Source organism: Alligator sinensis, unplaced genomic scaffold, assembly GCF_000455745.1.
Source record: "Alligator sinensis unplaced genomic scaffold, ASM45574v1 scaffold219_1, whole genome shotgun sequence".
Classification (NCBI taxonomy): domain Eukaryota; kingdom Metazoa; phylum Chordata; order Crocodylia; family Alligatoridae; genus Alligator; species Alligator sinensis.
In genome coordinates this window covers 3,426,879-3,436,053 of record NW_005841866.1, presented here as the reverse complement: position 1 = coordinate 3,436,053, position 9,175 = coordinate 3,426,879, and the positions used below count along the sequence as shown (strand labels likewise).

The 9,175-nt window shown below is 41.3% G+C and overlaps 1 long non-coding RNA gene across 1 annotated transcript; it reads right to left on the bottom strand.

Moving 5' to 3' along the window:
• Positions 1-1,702: 1,702 nt before the first annotated feature.
• On the bottom strand, positions 1,703-7,601 carry LOC112548060. Its single transcript, XR_003091866.1, has 4 exons — positions 7,073-7,601; positions 6,378-6,424; positions 5,280-6,129; positions 1,703-2,629 (listed from the first exon to the last, which is right to left on the bottom strand). It is a non-coding gene; the product is annotated as an uncharacterized LOC112548060 (long non-coding RNA).
• Positions 7,602-9,175: the final 1,574 nt, after the last annotated feature.

Below are 9,175 nucleotides of genomic sequence, written 5' to 3'. Positions count from 1 at the left end.
GACATAAGACAGATCCCCTAAGGAAGGGTGAGCTGATTGAGGAGCACTGCACTCAGTATGCACACTTGTTTTCTGAATGAACTGTGTTTCTCACACGATTGAGAGCAGTAACGTGTGCTTAGAAACTCTGCACAAAGACTGTCTCGATTTGTCTGTCTACACCTATTACATCCTCCTGAACACTTAAGCTGAAGCCTCTGCATGCCCACAGGCAACATTAACTCAGGGCACAGCTAGTTAAGACTTCACATTTGCACTCTAGCAAGGGAGTAAAAGGCAGATGATCTGCACCTTAAGATGAACATGAGCCTGCAATGCGATGCAGCGGCTAGTAAAGCGACCAAAACGCTGGCTTGCATCCATAGATGCTTCTCAAGCAAATCCCGGGACGTCATTCTCCCCCTGTACTCGGCCTTAGTGAGGCCGCAGCTGGAGTACTGTGTCCAGTTTTGGGCTCCACAATTCAAAAAGGATGTGGAGAAGCTTGAGAGAGTCCAGAGAAGAGCCACGCGCATGATCAGAGGTCAGGGAAGCAGACCCTACGATGACAGGCTGAGAGCCCTGGGGCTCTTTAGCCTGAAAAAGCGCAGGCTCAGGGGTGATCTGATGGCCACCTACAAGTTTATCAGGGGTGACCTCCAGCATCTGGGGGAACATTTGTTCACCAGAGCGCCCCAAGGGATGATGAGGTCAAATGGTCACAAACTACTTCAAGATCGTTTCAGGCTGGACATAAGGAAGAACTTCTTTACTGTCCGAGCCCCCAAGGTCTGGAACAGCCTGCCACCGGAGGTGGTTCAAGCGCCTTCATTGAACACCTTCAAGATGAAACTGGATGCTTATCTTGCTGGGATCCTATGACCCCAGCTGACTTCCTGCCCTTTGGGCGGGGGCTGGACTCGATGATCTTCCGAGGTCCCTTCCAGCCCTGATGTCTATGAAATCTATGAAACCTTGAGAATGTGCTGAGAGGTCCATTTGAAAGCTCAGATCACCCAGGAGAGACAGAGGCTGGCTGATCTCACAGAAGTCTTGTGAGTCGCCAGTAAAGAGTGTTTGGTCAGATCTGTGACACTAGTTTTGCTTGATATTCAATGTAAATTACAGCAAACATGCTTTCAGCAGCAGCAAGCTCTACAAAAAAAAAAGAAATGTCAGTGACATTATAAATCCTGAAGGTACAAGGCCTGAGTGAATACTCTCCTCCTAAGAGCCATGTGTATTGTTGCCCTACATGCCAATGTTCATCTCCCACTGAAATCAGGAGGTTCTGCATGCACTTTCCTAGCACCAGAGTTAGGCATCCAAGTTTAAACATCTCTAAGACAGAACTAATCATGTTTCCACTGACCTCTAGACACAGGAGCAAACCTATTTGTGGAGTATTACATTAAATCCCATGTTCTGGCTGGATAACAAGTCTCTCTGAGCTGCTTTCTGTTTCTCAGTTTCTGTCTTCTAAATTTACTCCACATTTCTTAGCGTTCTTTTGATGTACGGCATTGCTTCTTCTAGAAACTACCTTCTTGGGTACATTATTAACATAATATCAAGTAGAAAGTTAGGTTCTCGTTTCCTTAAAGAATAAAAATGATTATATTGTACATTACACTGTAAATCCAAATTAAACAAATGATTAGCAATTGCAACTTTGTACAGAGAGGATTTTAAAAACTTACTCTTTTATTAAAGGATCCGTGTTTAAAATTGCTATATGCTTTGGAATCATTTAGCTGTTGTGTCTCTCAGACTCATATTTATGCTGAGAGGAAATGAGAACGGAAACCCAAATGTGAATCTGATTCAGGCATTTTACAGGGGAGATAACATTTTTTAAAAGTCTCTAAATTTGCATGCATAATTTTCTCATATACACAGAGATTTGAGCCAATAAAGAGTTAATGCAAAGAATAAGCATCTCTCCATGCATACAACCACTACATGATTTTTACCACTCCTGCTGTCTTAAAACATGCTAAAATTCAGAGATGAAATTGAGGTTTCCATGGAAATTGGTTTGAATATTTGTTATGACACCTTTGCAATTATAGTTAGGATTGTAGCAGAGCTTTGCTTGCAAATGGCCCTATCACGAATCCCAGGAGAAGTCCAAATTGCCATTTTCTGTTGTGTGGAATCAAGAGACTCCAAAGACCAAGGCCCCATTCTGCCAAGTGTTGCCCAAACACACCTAAGGACACAGCTCTGGCCCTAGACACCTGAAACAGTTTCAGGAGTCCTTCCCAAGAGCTCCAAAACATGTGCACCACTTCATTTCACATAAATAGTCCTGTTAGGACTGGTCACCATTATCATGTAAATAATCACCGTTTTACCTATCTCCCCAGACTTTTATAAACACAATTGGCTGTACCAAATTGTCATTGTTCTAGTTCTATACTTGCTGAGCTCCTTGCTGTGTTTCACTCCCCTATGAACTTTCCAGTGGGAAAATTGTATCCAGGCCCCTTCATTTATTTTCATAACAACAAATACAAACTCAGTTCTTACAGCTGGTTATACATTTCTTTCATTCAGCTTATATCTTCCTCCACTAAGGTTGTCCCAGCAACACATTGCATGGAAATGCATGTAGCTGCATGACAGCTATCAAAGCAATGGGTGCTTTCTGAAAGAGACAAAAATTCCCTACTTATTGTTTTGAGTCAGTTTTACATTGGAATACATTCTTTCCTAGAGCACAGGTCAGTTTTACAATGATGAAGTAGTAGACAGCAAAGTTTTAATATCAATTTGATTTTCTGGTTTAACACCAGCAAAACTCCCCCCAACCCCCCAAACTCTGGCAAATGCATTTCTGTTCCACCTAATTATCTTTTACCAGTAGATGTGGTGAGTAACTCAAAGCATAAGCTACTGTTTCTCTGTCTGTGTATTGCAGTAGGAAAAAGCATTAATGTTTCATGAGGGCAGGTAAATTTACTTTGATTCTTCAAAGCTTCCCACAGTTCCAGAATGATTTCCAAATTATGATTTTTCCCCACTGCAAAAATACTCCATTTTATGAGGCTACAACTAAGAAACAATTGCTCTATTTCCAAAAAAACCTAGAGTTTGTGGACTCATAAATCACACATTCTTAACATTAACACAATGTATTCCACAATGTACTGTAAAGGCTACGGAACAGCTACTTTTCACTGGAGTAACATTCAAGGGATTATGTTCGGGGGGGGCATTCAAGGATGTTGGGGCAGAACTGGCCTAACTGCCAGTCACAATGGCCCCTGTCTAACAAAGACAAAGACATCATGTTTAAACCTCTCTGGTGATACGTATTAAGTACCATGTTTAAAAAAATCTATGCAAGGTATATCTGCCTTTAAGTGAAATAGTTTATTATGCACTAATGTGTAGAGAGATTAGGCTCTGGTCTCAACCAGTTTAGCATATGCTGATAGCTATACTGTCCTTTGTCTATACTAGATCTTTCAAACAGTTTTTCTTAATGTGTCTAGTTCATGTGTGTGTGTTCTGTTTGTTTTTTCTCTCACTATAGGGGACAGGACTAGGAGCAATGGCCTCAAGTTTCAGCTGGGAAAATTTAGGTTGGAGATGGGGAGGAACTTCCTAACTATGAGGCTGGAACAGGCTGCCTAGAGAAACTGTGGAATTTCCATCCTTGGAATTTTCAAGAGCAGGTTGGACAGACACTTGGATGGATGGTTTGAGCAGCAGGCTGAACTAGATGACTTTGTGAGGTCCCTTTCCAGCCCTACTTTCCTATGATCCTATGTTTTATCATACATTTTAAATCTTAGTCTTGACAGAGTCATTATTCAACTGGCATTGTTTGTAATTCTCTAGTTAAAACTTGAATCTTGACTTCCAATCAAGTCCTATTTATACCCCCTCTAGCTTCTAAGTAGAGTTTCTGATTTGTTTGCACATTTGGCAGGGCAAATTATGGTATGAAATTCAACTGTTTTGGCAAACTTCAAAGCACAGTGTTAAAAAGAGCTCTGCATTTTAATTAGTGCAAAGGTAACACATTTTAAATATTTGGTCAGGGTCTTGTGATTTTTCAACCCAAATGCTGTTAGCCATGTTAGGGTCTTACAGCTTCAACGTTCAAGATTTCTGTCCTGATGTTCAAAACCCTCTACAGGATTGAATTTATCTCCCAAAGAGATTGCTTCATCCTCCACAACAATTATATTTTAAATACTGAAGGTATAAACCACAGAGGGAGAGGTCTGAGTGCACAAACACCATGCAACTCATCACCAGAAAAGATAAGACTGACTCTCCTGAGAACTAATACTTGAGAGGCACTCTGACATGACAGGAAAGGGGCCTGCATGAACTCAACGGGCAATTGTTAATGCCTCCCTCAGTGAAGGTCAATCTACTTAGGCTTTAGATATCAGTATGGATACTTACAATACCCCTGTTACTTGACTGGTGTTAAGTCTTGTTTGTATAGCGCCTTTCCCATGGAATATGGATCCATGTTCCACAAAGCAACAGCCTGGAGGCTCATACCAGCTGTGAAGCTGTTTCAGCTCTAGTATTTTTGCCTTTTCACACATGGGATGCTAAGGAATCAGAACTTGAACTTTTCTAACAGAACTATTAACTAACAGCTAAGACATTTCCTTACATGCATACCTCACACTTGCCCAAAGACACAGTCCTGGTCTGAATCCACTGAAGACTTACTGTGTCAAACCTACTTCTAACTGAGTCCTATTGAGTTAAACCTACTTCTAAGTTCCCTTTAAGTTCACTATTAGGGGTAGCTGCAGGTAGCTGGTAACCCTAATCCTTGTTTAACTGTACTCATTTTACTCTAACCGAAGGCTTAAAACAGTGGTAAACTCTTCAGCTCATAACTTGGTAAGAGACAAGCTTCTGCTGCTGGTTTCCAAAACCAACAAATCACAAACCAGATGTTATCAGTCTCTTGGGACATTTTTATATGTGCAAACACTGCAGCACCAGGCACTGAGAAAATGGTGGTGGTGCACTTTTGAACTAAAACTCCTTGGAGGTGCTTTAGTTCAAAAGCTCACTGCTACCATTTTTTGTGTGCTGACATGCATTTCGCCACTTATACAACTGCATGCAGTGCAAGGCAGTTTGCTTCAGCTCGCACGTGGAGCAGACTCAATTAAATGAGTTTGCTCCAAAGTGGTGGATCTCCATCACGGGAAAAAAGTATGTGTATAAAGGCCCTTGGAGTTGGGCAGATAAAGCAAATTCAGCTCAACATTTTTACTTATTCTGCAGTGATGTTCCTTCCGAGAATGACATACCTGATCCACAGTCAAAAGAACTGTACTGGGAAATTGTTAGAGTTTCTGTACTCTTGTGGACAGCTAACGTCAAACAACACCTCGGAGACTTATTGTCTGTGGCTTTCTGAAGTACTTTCATTTTCTCCAGCAGAGAACCATTTTCTGTGCTCATCTACAAAAACAGAAATGTTACTACATCAGTGTAAGACAAAAAACTCAACAAAATCAAGCATCACAACCAAATATGTAAGGAGCCCAAAGTTCTTTCTAAAGGCGGTAGAGTTCAGTGTAAAACAATGGTTCTCAACCTTTTAGACTCGAGGCACGTTTCATAATTTTTTGGAATATAGTGGCACCCCTTCAAAAATCAATTTATTTCCTGCAGCACTCACCTTCTCGCACCCTGTGGCACCCTTAAAAGGATCTCATGGGGTGGCAGGGCAAGTAGCAATGGGCAGGGTACCCTTCAGAGCATGGCAGAGGTGGTTCACCTCGTTTAGCAATGGTATGGACTGCTCAGCGTGGCAGATTGGGGAGTTCAGGGGTGGGTCACTAGACCCCTAAGGGAGGTAGCTATCCCTACAAGATGAGGAAGGGAGTGACAAGGGCCACTGGATGCAGAGTTTGGTATAGGTGCCAAGTGAGGGCAGGATCCTGCCATGCCTGCTCATTTTTTTTTTCTTTTCTGCATTTTCCCCTTAGAGGGACAGCATAGCCCCCATAGCTACAGCTGCTCCTCTGGGGACTCCCCTGTAGCTCTTCCCACCAGCTACAGAGCCAGCACTTACCTCCTTGCACAGGGGCCAGGTGCCATATCACCCATCGAAGGATCTTTAAAGGGGCACCTCAGTATCTCAGCTGAGATCTACTGATTTACAAATAATGTAGAGAGCAATGTAAAAGTGAAACAATTAACATAATGACATTAGTTATTATGGCTGCTTGCAGATGTTAAACCCTCAAGAAATACATAATGACAGGAATTCTGAAAAGACATTGAGATGTATACATGACTTTGACAGAAAGAAAGGATGAACTGCCTTTACATTTTCTGCTATTAAAGTTGTATTTTTAATTTTCTAATTTAGAACCATGAGAGTCACTTTCGTACTTTACCCTCTTGATGCAAGTTTTCAGTTCTGCTATTTCCTCCAAATGGTATCCTGTAAAAGAATTCAAAGTATAATCAAGACTCTGGGATAAATAGTTTGTTGTCCACTTCTAATAATAATAGGCTTATTCTGTCTGTCTGGAGCACTCTGATTGGTTGTCTCAGCAGCCAATCACAATGCTTACTAAAACAACCAATCTCAGTGCAGGCAAGGCAGGAAAGTCAGAGCTAGAATGAAGCACCGGGGCCCCCCCACCGCAGAGTGGGCAGGCTCCACCGAAGGGGAATAAAAAAATAGAAGTGGTGAGGGGCCTGATACTTTTTTTTTTCCCCCCTGGAGCCTGTTCACCTCTCCCATGGCTGCGGGGCAAGCTGCCAGCGGGCCCTGAGCTTTATGTAGCCTTTACAAGCTTTATATAGCCTTTATGTGAGAAGTTTTGATTCCATTAAAGTATTTGGTTAAAGGATAACTAAAAATTCTATATTTAAAGAAATACTTTTGCAAAAAAAATTTAAATCGCAAATGTTTTGCGGGTTTCAGCTAGTGCATATGTATATACTTACATGTTCACGGGCTATATTTCATGCAAAACAAACTAAGCTAGCTGCAATCAATTATATAGTTTTTAAGGTTTTTTTTGCAGGGGAGGTTGTTAAATTGGGAAAGGATTTTTCAAAATTACCTAATGGATCTTCATACCTGGCTTGTGATAGGAGTCTGGTTCTTCTCTTAGGTTCTTTTGGAAATCCCACCCTTAGGCCAGGCCCACCTTAACTGACTTCTGCCAGCATTGCTATGTTGGGAGAGTAAAGACATACAATTCCATGACCTAAACAGCTAGGTAGCAAAAGTACCTGTTTTAGACAGAGCAATACCAGAAAGCTGTGATTTTACCCAGATATCTTATTTGGTTTATTGGGTTGGAGAGGAATAGTTTCACTAAAATGAGGCAAGGGCAACTATGACAGTATAATTGGTTCTATACCAGAAGTGCTTTATAGCATGGTCTACCGCTATTACTAATGCTGAATGTACTCCCCCCTACTGTAGATAAAAAGACTTAACGTTCCTGGAGAGGCTGCACTGACAGATCTTGGAGCCCCAACGTTTTCCTATAGGTCTTTACATGTTCACGCTCACTCCTGCCATTCAGTCTAAGGGGGAATACTTTTTTGTCTCTGTATTACATTTAACAAGAGTGTCCTCTTGACCTTTTTTTAAAATTGGAAACCTCCAGTTTCTGGAATTTCTTAAAGAAACAACACACACACACACACACACACACACACACACACACACACACACACACACACACACACACACACACACACACACACACACACACACACACACACACACACTCCCCGATTACCATAGCTGGAAGAACTCAGTGAAATCCATATATAAGAGAATAGAATTTTCTGCTTCACTACTGGTTTTTATAAGGATTTCTCAGCAAAGGAAAACCAAGTGACTGCTCCTGCAGTCAGATCAATGCATGCTGACCTGCCAGCTCATAAAGGGTGCTTATACACATGCAAGGAGGCTGCTCCAACATGCTGTAATTACAGCACATCAGAGCAGACTCAATTAAGGCGGACTCCAATGTCATGTATATCAGCATCCCCGTGCTGAAAAATGGTGGAGGGCCATTATAGTGCCCCCGCTGCCATTTTTCAATGTGGGGACACTGATCCACGTGACGCTCCAGACGCTTTAATTAAAACGGCTCTCAGAGACGCCCCCTCCTCCCCCATTTCCCGGAGCATGTGTGTAAATGCCCAAAGAATCCCTCCCACCACACTCCCATGGGGTCTTGAGAAGATGTAGGGATTTGGCCATGTAAATCAAACTGGGGCCTACTGACTATCCAGGGGAACAGTGAGACTAACTGCAGATAAAGTGTTGTCAGATACATGCCGTAAACAAACCAAAAAAATTCAAAGAGGAAAGATGCATGTTCTTGTCACTGCTTCCTTCTAGCTATAGTAATTGGAAGGGTTTCTGATGTCTAGGAGAGGTTCACAATTTCTAAAGACAAAGTATGATTTTCAAATTCATGATATCCTTTTGAATAGACTATTCTATGACAGACTCTGTAGGCAAGTTAAATTCCAAAGGAAATAATCACTCTCCATGATAAGAACAATGGCGGAGTCATTTTCCTAAGAATTTTCTTTCTTATTACTTGTTTGGATTGTATCCTAGATATTGTGTTGCAGATTTTGTTCTGATCTCACAAAGAACAACCCTGACAATAGAGGTAATGTACATAACTCTATAAACTTTGGGGGAGTGGAATAGAGAGATTAAAGTAACCAAAATACAGTAGGATTAAAAATAGATCTCCCCTTTTTCTTTCCAAAGGAAGCATGTGATTGTTATCCACACATTTTTTCACTACTGCAACAATGGTTCATTTCGGTTATGCTGCACTGTGTATTAAAGGTCAGGAAACTCTCATGTAAGCATAATGGAGCAAACTGTGCTGTTTTCATTGTATATCTGGAGCAACTCCATGGATTTCAAGAGAGTCACTACAGATTTACACATTACCACTCTAGAATTTAGCTCATGGAATATTGATTCTAAACTGACCCCCAGAGCAGAATTTTCTCAAGATCCTGGGCAGACAAGGTTCTTTGGGTAAATCTGATATCTTTTATTAGACCAACTCAAGATCCTTTGTATTTAAATACCTTTACCCAAAATAAACTCTGAATCCTCAGGAGTGAAAGTCACTTGGTTTGAGCAAAAGAGCTAAGTTTTATAAACGTTTCTCATTTTGGAAATAAACTTTAG